At 44.4% G+C, this 12,087-nt stretch overlaps 1 pseudogene; it reads right to left on the reverse strand.

The window, feature by feature from the left end:
- Positions 1 to 1,014: 1,014 nt before the first annotated feature.
- Positions 1,015 to 2,093, reverse strand: LOC110605477 (annotated as a pseudogene).
- Between the last annotated feature and the right edge of the window lie 9,994 nt (positions 2,094 to 12,087).

A 12,087-nucleotide genomic window follows, 5' to 3' on the forward strand; every position in this document is an offset into this window, starting at 1 on the left:
TGCCACTAGCCTGAGTCGCGGCTGGAGCTACTGGCTGAGCCACACTACCAGAAGCTGTCTGCTGGGACTATGCCACAAAAGCTGCTCTAGGACACTCCTATGCCATGTGTCCCTCCTGCCCACATCTGAAGCAGGCTGTCATCCCAAACCGACATACTCCCTTGTGCGGCTTCCCACACTTCATGCATACTGCATTATCTGCACTTGAGCTCAAGCCACTCCCTAATCCCAGACCTGACTTGATCTTGTTCCAGAACTTGTTCTTCTTGGACTTCCTGGAGCCTCTGTCCCACTTCTTACTGCTTGAAGCTGCTGAACTCAAGGAAGAGGGATCCAACTTTCCCCCACCTGGGGTCTTGGAACCAGAAGGCTGTGCCACAGACTGCTTAATTCTTCCCTCGATTATTGCACTAGCCTCCATCCTCCGGGCCATATCCACTATGGCATGGAAACTCTCCCTTTCTGCTGACTGGATCAAGGAGGAATACCTGGAATGAAGCTTCATGATATACCTCCTTGACTTCTTTTGGTCTGTGTCAAGATTCTGCCCAGCAAATGGCAACAGCTCCAAAAACCTGTCTGTGTACTCATTTACACTCATTTCCTCCGTCTGCCTTAACTGTTCAAACTCGATCATTTTCAGCTCCCTTGAGCTATCAGGGAAAGCCCATCCAGTAAACTCATTAGCAAACTCTTCCCATGATAGGCTATCCAATCTTGGGCTCACATAGTTTTTAAACCACTCTCGGGCCTTCTTACATTTCAGTGTGAACCCAGCCATCTGAATGGCTCTACTATCATCAGCTCCTATCTCATCTATAATCATCTTGACCCCCCAAGGTACTCAAACGGGTCATCACCTGTTTCATACTGGGGAGCACCCAGCTTCATGTAATCGGTCATCTTGACCTTGCTCCCTCCAGATGAGCTAGGCTTAGGTATCTGGGTTTCTGGTTCTGTTGGTGGTGGAGGAGGTGCAGCATCCCCTGGGTTAGGGTTTGCTGTACCCAGTGGCGGAGCCAGGAGCTTCCCTTTGGTAGGGCACCACCGGCTGCACCGCTGCGGCACCACCGGTCTCCACCGCTGCGGCACCTTCATTTCATCAAACAACTCAACAGCTTGGTGAGCAAAACAATTCATTCCATATCCTGAAATCATTGCTGTCCAAGCAACAACATTTCTTTCATTCATTGAATCAAAAACTTCCCTTGCTTTCCCTACATCACCACACCTCGTTACACGTTAATTAATGAAGTACCAAGCACGACATTCAAATTCAAACCATGCCTAGCGATGTACTCGTGCACCCAACATCCCATGCCTAGTGCCCCCAATTGAGCACAAGCTGATAATAAACTCACAAAAGTGGTAGAATTCGGCTCTATACCTGCTTCCCTCATTTTCTTAAACAACGAAATTGCATTTTTCCCGTACCCATTTTGCTCGTATCCTGAAATCATTGAATTCCACGCCACAATACTTCTGAACGGCATTTTATCAAACACCTTCCTCGCATTGCCCAAATCACCAGACTTCCCATAAAAAGCGACCAAAGCAGCCTGCACATAAACATCCAAGCCAAACCCATTAACCAAGACGTGGCCATGAATGATTTTACCAAGTTTCAGAAACGACATGTCAGCACAGGATTTTATTACAGACGTGAATGTATAATTTGATGGCGAGATATTACAAAGGAGCATACAACTGTACAAGTAAAGGGAATAAATAGAAAAGTGAAATTTGGATGTGGATTTGATAAGGGAATTGAATAAGAATGAGTCAGGTTTTGTAACAGTGAGAAAGATTCGATGTGTGTAGCCAATGGAGCCAGCGGCGCAAGCTAGATTGAGAAGCTTTGTGAGAAGGGATCGGCTGCGACCAGAGCCCGATACGATTATGTGGGCGTGCACTTGCTGCATAGGTTTGAGTCGCGGACCAGCCTGGAGAAGGAAGTGGTGGGTTGGAGAATGCGAAATAGATCGAACGGTTTCGTTTCCATGGAAATACCCCATGGAAACGAGAGCAAGGGAGGGGACTTTTGAGCAACGCCGCTACGGCACGTGCCCCCCCTTGCCGTACCCTCCCTCCGCCCCTGGCTGTACCTGGGTAGAAAGATGGGGGTGGGTACATAGGGTACTGTCGGTATGGTTGGTAGAAAGGTGGGTATGGCATGTGAGAGTGATAAGGGTTAAAGCTGGGGTAATCCAATGTACCTCCCATCGAATACCTGGGATTCTGTGAAAAGGGTGGGTACTGGGGTGGCTGAACAAATCCCGAGGCCTGAGTGCCTCATTGATACTCTCCCATGCCCTCTTCAGACATACTCACTCCAAAACTGCCATCCCTCCTCTGATCCACATCCATACCATCTCCCACATCTTCTGACATTCCACCTTGCACTGTTCCTCTTCTGCTCACATCAAAAGAGCTTCTAGGGTCCCTTGACGTTCTTTCCCTGCTTGACTTGCAGGACATTGCCCTAGGCAATGCAGGAGGACGGGCATCCGTGCCCTCGTCCTGAGGCGGTACTCCAGTCAATCGTGCAGATCGACGAGTTCCTCTCATCTTGCTTACTGAAAAACAGCACACATCACGTAAAACATTAGCATCAAATGGTTCATGTGGAAGCACATGAACCCGCATCACATACATCACATACATAGCATATCATCAATGCACATGCATAAAATCATGGCATTTCACATCATCATTCAAGATAGGACTCTACATCCTATCCTAGTGGACATGATTTTCCTATTGTGCTTGACCTTCTATAACATCTATGAGCCCGACACTCTAGGTCTGACCATATGAACCTAGGGCTCTGATACCAATCTGTAACGAACCGAAAACCGGACCGCTACCGGCGCTAGGATCCAGATCGGCATAAGGCCGCCGGGACCCGTAGCAAGCCTAACATATAACCTGTATACCTGTTAATTCCAATACATGATCAAACATACACATAAAATTGTAAACTTTTTTCTTTCCTTTACCAAGCTTAACATGTGCATGCACACAACCATAAACATAAACCACACACTGGAGCCCTCATCAAATGCTCCAAAGGGGTATCATAACATACATTAAGCTTGGTTAAACATGAACATCATATAACATTTTATAGATCATGTATCAAAGGGAATAACCATACACATAGGGTCAAGCACAATTCTAATCCTCAATATCATTATTACATGACTATTCAATACTTTACAATTCATCATGTCCACATCTAACTATTATATAAACATAACTTTACTCTTCTTGACCTCCTGACCTATCTCGTACCTGCATACCTGGGGGATTAGGGAAATGGGGTGAGCTACTAGAGCCCAGTAAGCAGAAAAATAAAACATTTAAAACATATGCTATAATGGAATGCATCACATCACAAACAAATCACATCAAGGATGGACTTGTCACCAGTAGTCCTCTACATAATCCAATCATGCCAGGGGCATAGTGCAGGCCACACCTGGTCATTCTCTTACACATAACATATCATACATATCTAATTGTGCCAGGGGCGTAGTGCAGGCCACACCCAGACTTTCTCTTACATTGTGCCAGGGGCGTAGTGCAGGCCACACCTGGACTTCCATATCATATCATATCATATCTCATCATACTGAGGACTAATGGGTCATCCAACATCCATCCACATCAACATCAAGATATGCAATGCAACATATTCGTGGGTTCTAATGCAAACAACCTAATACATATCACATGGCATTTATGATGCATGAACATGCTCAAAATTTATTTATCTTTGAAGCATAAAGATTCATTCTACTCACCTCTGGCTAGCTCTGACAAGACACTGAAGCAGCTAACTCACTGCTGGGGTCCCTGGTTCCTCGGGTCCGAACCTACACAGGTGGACTCAAATGAGGGACCAAACATACATGAACATGACTCTAAAATACTCCCCAAAAACCCCCTAAAACACCTTAAAACAATCATAGAAATCATGCAAAGGAAGGCTGAACAGGGCAGGTTCGGCGGCAGGTTCGGCGGCCGAAAGTCCCTCTAGAGACGAAAGTCCCTCCAAAGACGAAAGTCCCTCCAGAGACGAAAGTCATGCACCTTCGGCGGCACTTTCGGCTGCCGAAGGTTCCTTCCAGAGATGAAACTCATGCATATTCGGCGGCACCTTCGGTGGCCGAAACTCCCTTCCAGAGCCGAAAGTCCACTTTCGGGGGCAGGGTTCGGCAGCCAAAGGCTTGCCTCCACAGGCAGGTTCGGCGGCCGAAAGTCCCTTCGGCTGCCGAACCTGAGTTCTTCCAAAGGGCAGAACTCAGCCTCCTACATGCACATTTGCCTCCCAAACCATTCAACTCAAACACAACACTTCCACAACATGCATACATACATACATAAGCTCCTAGGGGCTTCAAACTGTCCTAAACCCCAACTACAACACATCAAACATACATAAACAACCCACATTGCTCAAAAACTCAACATTAACCCACAAACTCAAATAATAACCTAAACATGCATTTCTACCCCATAACTTTCATAAAACTTGTTTAAAACATAGAATGAGCTAAAGATCTACTCTTACCTCTTGAAGATCGAGAGGAGAGGCGATCTAACTCAGAGATGGGAGAGATCTAACTCGGAGATGGGAGAGATCTAACTCTTTGGGTCTCCAAGCTTCAAAACTTGCTCTTTTTGCTCAAATATCTTCAAACCAAGATAAAACTTGTTAAAACTCGAAAGATTGGAGGAAAACATCAAAAATCAACCATGGGAGAGCATGGACTCACCGTTGGCCGAAAATGGGGAGAAAACTCGCCCGTTTCGGCCATGGAGCCCTCTTATAGGGGCTGGCCAGACCACCTTTCGGCAGCCTAAAGTGCCTCCAAAACTCATGCAAGTTCGGCGGCCGAACCTGAGCCACTTTCGGAAGCCTAACTTGCCCCCCTAAACTATCCCATGTTCGGCGGCCGAACCTGGAAATGTCTCCATGGTCTTTTTAATTCAAAACTCAATTTCTTTCTTACTTAAAATCATAAACACATTAAAACATTTTATGAAAACATGATTTTACCTTTCTAGAGGTTTCCGACATCTGAGATTCCACCGGACTGTAGGAATTCTGATACCAGAGTCTAGCCGAGTATTACACATGGTGCTACCTTGGACTGCAGAGACAAGGTAGTTAGGTTCAGAGAACAAGATGGATCGGAGGTCGTCTTCAGAGGAGACAAGATAGGGATGCTTAGAGGTTTGATATCTGCCCTACAGGCTCATAGATTGCTTAGGAGGGGTTGTCAGGGGTTTCTTGCTCATGTCAGAGAGGTTAATGGTCAGGTTAGGGAACCAGCTTCAGTGCCAGTAGTCAGAGTTTTTCTCGAAGTTTTCCCAGAAGAGTTACCAGGTTTACCGCCTGCTAGGAAAATAGAGTTTGAAATTGAAGTAATGCCCAGAACCAGACCCATCTCTATTCCTCCCTACAGGATGGCACCTGCCGAGTTGAAGGAGTTGAAAGAACAGTTGCAAGAATTGGTAGATAAGGGTTTCATCCGACCTAGTACCTCACCTTGGGGTACTCCAGTTTTGTTCATGAAAAAGAAGGATGGATCTCTAAGACTTTGTATTGACTACAGACAGTTGAACAAAGTCACTACCAAGAACAAGTATTCATTACCCAGAATCGATGATCTGTTTGACCAGCTAGCAGGAGCCGGTTGTTTCTCCAAGATAGATTTGAGATCTGGGTACCATCAGTTAAGAGTCAGAGAGGAAGATGTGCCTAAGAAAGCCTTCAGGACCAGATATCGGCATTATGAGTTCTTAGTGATGCCGTTCAGGTTAACTAATGCCCCTGCAGCATTCATGGATCTCATGAACAGAGTTTTTAGCCAGTTTCTGGATCACTTTGTTATTATTTTCATTGACGATATCTTGATGTATTCCAGAAACGTAGAAGAGCATGCCCATCATCTGAGGATTGTGTTGCAGACCTTAAGGGAACACGGCTTGTGCGCTAAGTTCTCTAAATGTGAGTTCTGGTTAAGGAGTATCTCTTTCTTGGGGCATGTAGTGTCAAAAAAGGGAATCGAGGTGGACCCCAAGAAAGTAGAAGTTGTAGCTAACTGGTCCAGACCCACTACAATGACAGAGATTGTAACGACCCGGAAATCGGACCGCTGTCGGCGCTAGGATCCAGATCGACTTAAGGTCGCCGGGACCCGTAGCAAGCCTAACATGCATCCTGTACAACTGGTATAATCCCATACATGATCCAACATAAACATAAAACTATAAACTTTTCTCTATATACCAGGCTTAACCTGAGCATGCACTGTAACCTTTCTGTAAGCGATACCTACTCTGGTACCACTCTGTAACTGTAAACATAAAAACCCCTTACTGGAGCCCTCATCAAATGCTCCAGTTGCGTTAACATATCATCTGTTAAGCCTGGTTCATCACATCTCATCATAAAACATATAAAAGATTCATGTACAAGGGATTATCCATACACTAGGGCCAAGCACAATACTATAACTCTATATACATTACATGTTATAACATGTCTTTACATAACATAACCTTACTTTACATCATGTCCATTATACTTCTATTACATAGCCATAACCATAGCCATAACTCTACTCTTGCTGACTCTGTCTTTCTCTGTGGCCCTAAAAACATGGGGTTAAGGGAATGGGGTGAGCTATAAAGCCCAGTGAGCAGAACTATAAAAACATTAAAACATATGCCATCATGGAATGCATCACATCACAGTAAATCACATAAAGGATGGACTGACTCAAAACTCCCTCTACTCTGTGCTCGGCCCTCGAAGGAGCTCCTCAGGACTTCTGTGACATACATAGCTCTGTGCCCAGCCCTCAAGGGGCTCCTGAGGACTTCTGTTACATGCAATAAAAACTAGAGGGCTAATGAGTCGTCCTGTTGTCCATCCACATCCACAATAAACAATGCAATGCGTCATCTTCGTGGTTACTAATGCAATACAACCTACTATAGACATGGCATTCGTGATGCATGGAACATGCTAAAACATTCAGTTATTTAAAAACATAGTTCAGTTCCACTCACCTCTAGCAATTGCTGGGCTAACTTTGGACCAACTAACTCTGTGGGTCTCCTCGATTCCTCGGGTCCAATCCTACAAAGGTGGACTCAAATGAGGGACCAAACAACCCTAACATAACTCTGAACATCTCCCCAAAAACCCCCTAAAACATCATACACATGCATGGAAAAATGGGCAAAGGAAGGCTGGACAGGGCACCTTCGGCGGCCGAACACCCTCTCCAGATTTGAAAGTTAGGCACTTTCGGCGGCACCTTCGGTGGCCGAAAGTCTGCTCCAGATCCAAAACTCAACTTTCGGGGGCAAGGTTAGGCAGCCAAACTATGCATCTACAGGCAGGTTCGGAAGCCGAAACTACCTTCGGCGACCGAACCTGAGTTCATCCAGAACTCAGCCTCTTATGCATACAAGCCTCCCAAACCTTCCAAACACCCAAAACATGCATCCAATCTCTCCAAAACATGCATATGCCCTTAACCATGCATATAGGGGCTTAAAAACTAGTCTAAACCCCTACCAACAACCACATACACATATATATATGCATAAAGGGTACAGAAACCCTATCATGCACAACCATGCAACTCATGCATAAAAACCCTCTTAACCCTTCATAAAACTTACTTAAAACACCATAAAAGATAAGGATCTACACTTACCTCTAGAAGATCGAGGGTTGGTGCGATCCCAAACTTGAAGATATGGAGAATCCAAGCTCCAAAAGTCTCCAAGCTCCAAAAGTCTCCAAGCTCCAAAACCATGATCAAGGCTCAAAACTCTTCAAAACAAAGGTAAAACTCATGAAAACTTGAGGGATTTGAAGAAACATCATAAAAACAACCAAAGGAGAGCATGAACTCACCTATGCCAAAAAAGAGAGAGAAAACTTCCCCATTTTCCGGTCAAGGGGCCTTTTATAGGTGGCCGGTCAACCACCTTCGGCAGCCTAACGTGCCTCCTAAACAGCCCCATGTTCAGTGGCCGAATCTTCAGGTTCGGCGGCAGAACCTGGGTTCTTCCCTCCTTGGCCTTTTCTTTAAAAACTCAATTTTCTCTTACTCAAATACCTCAAAACATGTAAAAACATTTTAGAAAACCTTTGTTTTACCCTTCTAGAACGCTTCGACATCCGAGAAATTCCGGATTCCAACGAAAATCCCGCCGAAAAAAGGGAATTCTGGTGCCAGGATCTAGCCAGGTATTACAGAGATTAAAAGTTTTTTGGGTTTGGCAGGTTACTACAGGAGGTTTATCCAGGACTTCTCTAAAATTGCTGCTCTTATGACCAAGTTGACCAAAAAGAATTGGAGGTTTGTCTGGTCGAATCAATGTGAAGAAAGTTTTGAAGAGCTAAAGAGAATACTAACGTCAACACCGGTGTTAGCTCTGCCTACAAGTAATGAGGATTTCACAGTGTTTTGTGATGCATCCCGAGTGGGACTAGGTTGTGTGTTGATGCAGAATAAGGGGGTAATTGCTTATGCTTCTAGATAGCTGAAGAAGCATGAGTTGAATTATCCTACACACGATCTAGAGATGACAGCTGTGATCTTTGCACTCAAGATGTGGAGACATTACCTGTATGGGGTAAGATGTGAGATCTTTACAGATCATAAGAGTTTGCAATACTTCTTAAGTCAAAAAGAGTTGAACCTAAGGCAGAGAAGATGGGTAGAACTGCTTAGTGATTATGATTGCAAAATCTAGTATCATCTGGGTAAGGCAAATGTAATAGTAGATGCTCTCAGCTGGAAATCACTTGGCAGTTTATCCCATATCTCGGTAAAGAGAAGATCGGTGGTGAGAGAATTTAACAGGCTCATTAGCGAGGGCTTACAGTTAGAGTTATCTGGTACAGGTGCACTGGTAGCTCAGATGAAAGTGACATTGGTATTTCTGGAGCAAGTGGCACAGAAACAGCACGAGGACCTCGAGTTGGTGAAAATAGTGAGAAATATTCAGACAGGCAAGAATGGTGAGTTTAGATTCGACAACAAAGGGGTCCTTCGTTATGGGAACAGATTGTGTATACCAGATGACGTAAGTTTGAAAGGAGACATTATGAGAGAGACTCATAATGCAAGATACAGTGTTCACACTAGGGCCACCAAAATGTATCAGAATCTGAAGAGAGTTTATTGGTGGCCAGCTATGAAGAGGAAAGTGGCTCAGTTTGTATCTGCTTGCGAGATATGTCAGAGGGTGAAGTTAGAACATCAGAAGCTAGCTGGGATGCTTAACCCACTACCAATTCTAGAGTGGAAATGGGAAAATGTGGCAATGGATTTCGTGGTGAGGTTACCAGCAACGTCCAATAGATTAGATTCTATATGGGTAATAGTGGACAAATTGACCAAATCTGCTCACTTCATTACTGTTAGAAGTGGTTACTCTGTGGACAAGTTGGTGCAGGTTTATGTGGAAGAGATTGTCAGGCTACATGGGCTCTAGTTTCGATAGTGTCAGATAGGGGACCCCAGTTTACCTCCAGGTTTTGACGGAGTCTACAAAATGCTATGGGCACGAGGTTGGACTTTAGCACTGTCTTTCATCCACAGACTGCCGGATAGTCGGAAAGGACCATCCAAACTATAGAAGACATGTTAAGAATGTGTGTGCTAGACTTTGGTGGTTCTTGGAGGCAACATCTACCATTGGTGGAGTTTGCCTACAATAACAATTACCATGCTAGCATTGGGATGGCTCCTTATGAAGCTGTATATGGGAGGAAGTGCAGGTCACCCGTCTGCTGGGAAGAAGTAGGAGAAAGGACCTTGGCAGGGCCAGAGTTAGTAGAGATCACCAGCAGGGTAGTGCCTATCATTAGAGAGAGGATCAGAACAGCGGTGAGCAGACAAAAGAGCTATGTAGACATCCGCAGAAAGCATGTTGTGTTCCAGGAAGGGGATATGGTGTTGCTTAAGGTGTCTCCTATGAAGAGGGTGATTCGTTTTGGGAAGAAAGGTAAACTAGCTTCAAGGTACATCGGACCCTTCGAAATTTTGTAAAAGATTGGGAATATATCTTACAAGTTAGATTTACATGCTTTTATGGAGAGAATCCATCCGGTTTTCCATGTTTCCATGTTACGAAAGTTCGCATCAGATCCGAGCAAGGTTCTTAATGAACCTGATGTAGAGATCCTAGGAGATCTTACCTATGTTGAGCAGCCAGTGCGGATCATAGACACGCAAATTAGAAAGCCGAGGAACAAGAAAATCGCGATGGTGAAAGTCCTTTGGAATCACCACAACATGGAAGAGTGCACTTGGGAGACCCGGGAGTCCATACTCCAGCAATACCCTTATCTCTTTTAAAGTAAGTGTCTTATGTTTTCATGTGTTTTCTTGATGTTATGTTTGCTTGGGTGCTTGTTGAACATTCGGGGATGAATGTTCTTAAGGGGAAAAGAATGTAATACCCGGCTAGACTCCGGCGTCGGAATTCCAATCTTCCGACAGAATCTCCGTTGGAACCCGGAATCTCAAAGCTGGAATCTCCTTAGGAAGGGTAAAATAAGGTTTTTATTAAATGAATTTGAAAATTTTAAAGTTTTGAGTTAAAAAAGAAAGAAAATAGTTTTGGAAGGAAAACCCCAAGTTCAATCGCCGAACCTTCAAGTTTGGCCTCCGAAAGTGGTGCCGCCGCGGGACCTCCCCTTTCGACCTCCAAAGGTGGTTTGTCCAGCCACCTATAAGAGGCCTTCAGCCCGAAAATGAGAGAGCTTTCTCTCCATTTTCAGGCAGAGATGAGTTCTTGCCTTCCCTTTTATAGTTTTGTGGTTTTTCCTTCAAATCTCTTAGAAAATTCATGAGTTTTTCCCTTGTTTTTGAAGATTTGAGCTTGAATCCAAGTTTTTAAACCTTGGAGACCTCCGAAGACCGTTTTACCTCATATCCAAGTTGGGATTGCTGTCACCTTTAGATCTCCAAGAGGTAAGTCTAGATCTTTGCTTTTCCTATGTTTTAAATAAGTTTTAAGAAGGGGTTAAGGGTTAATAATGCATAAAAAGGTTAGATCTAAAGTTTTAGGGTTTGAGTTGGGTTATTAATGAATGTTTGCTCTTGTGTTGTTTTTATTGATGCTTATTGGGGATTAGGCTAGTTTTTATGTCCCTTATACATGTTGAGTGAGTATGTATGTTTTTGAGTTGTTGGGTGTGAGGATCGGAGTGTTGGGTGGCTGTGTACATAGGGCAGAATCGGTTTCTGCCTTGCTGGAGAACCCAGGTTCGACCGCTGAAGCAAGGTTCGGCCGCCGAACCTGCTTTTGGAGGCAGCCTTTTGGCTGTCTAACCTGCCCCCGAAAGCATTGACTTTCGGATCTGTGAAGGAGTTTATGCCGCTGAACCTGCCCTCGAAAGTCCCTGACTTTCGGATCTGTGTGGAGTTTAGGCCGCCTGCCCCCGAAAGTCTCTGTCTTTTGGATTTGTGAAGGACCTTTGGCTGCTGAAAGTTCCCTGCCCAGCCTTCTTTTGCTTATTTTATATACATGTTTTGGTATGTTTTAGGGGGTTTTGGGGGAGTTGTTTAGAGTCATGTAATAGTTATGTTTGGTCTCTCATTTGAGTCCATCTGTGTATGATCGGACCTGAGAGACCATAGAGGCCTGCAGTGAGATAACTGCGCCAGTTTTAGTCAAGTGTCAGCCAGAGGTGAGTAGAACTGGACTAATTTATTATTTTAAAGTAATCAAACTTTTTAAGCATGTTCATGCGTCAGGAATGCCATGTATATGTATTAGGTTGTTTTGCATTAGAATTCACGAATATGATACATTGCATAATTTACTGTTGATGTGGATGGATATTGGATGACCCACTAGCCCTCGAGTATGATATGATATGATATGAAACGGAAGTCCAGGTGAGGCCCATTCTACAAAGTCCAGATCGAGACCCATTTTACGCCTCTGGCATTATGGATATGTTATATTATGTTTAAGAGGAAGTCCTGAGGAGCTTCGTCGAGGGCCGGACACTATTGGAATATGTAGAGGGTTACT

Source organism: Manihot esculenta, chromosome 17 (assembly GCF_001659605.2).
Source record: "Manihot esculenta cultivar AM560-2 chromosome 17, M.esculenta_v8, whole genome shotgun sequence".
Taxonomy (NCBI): domain Eukaryota; kingdom Viridiplantae; phylum Streptophyta; class Magnoliopsida; order Malpighiales; family Euphorbiaceae; genus Manihot; species Manihot esculenta.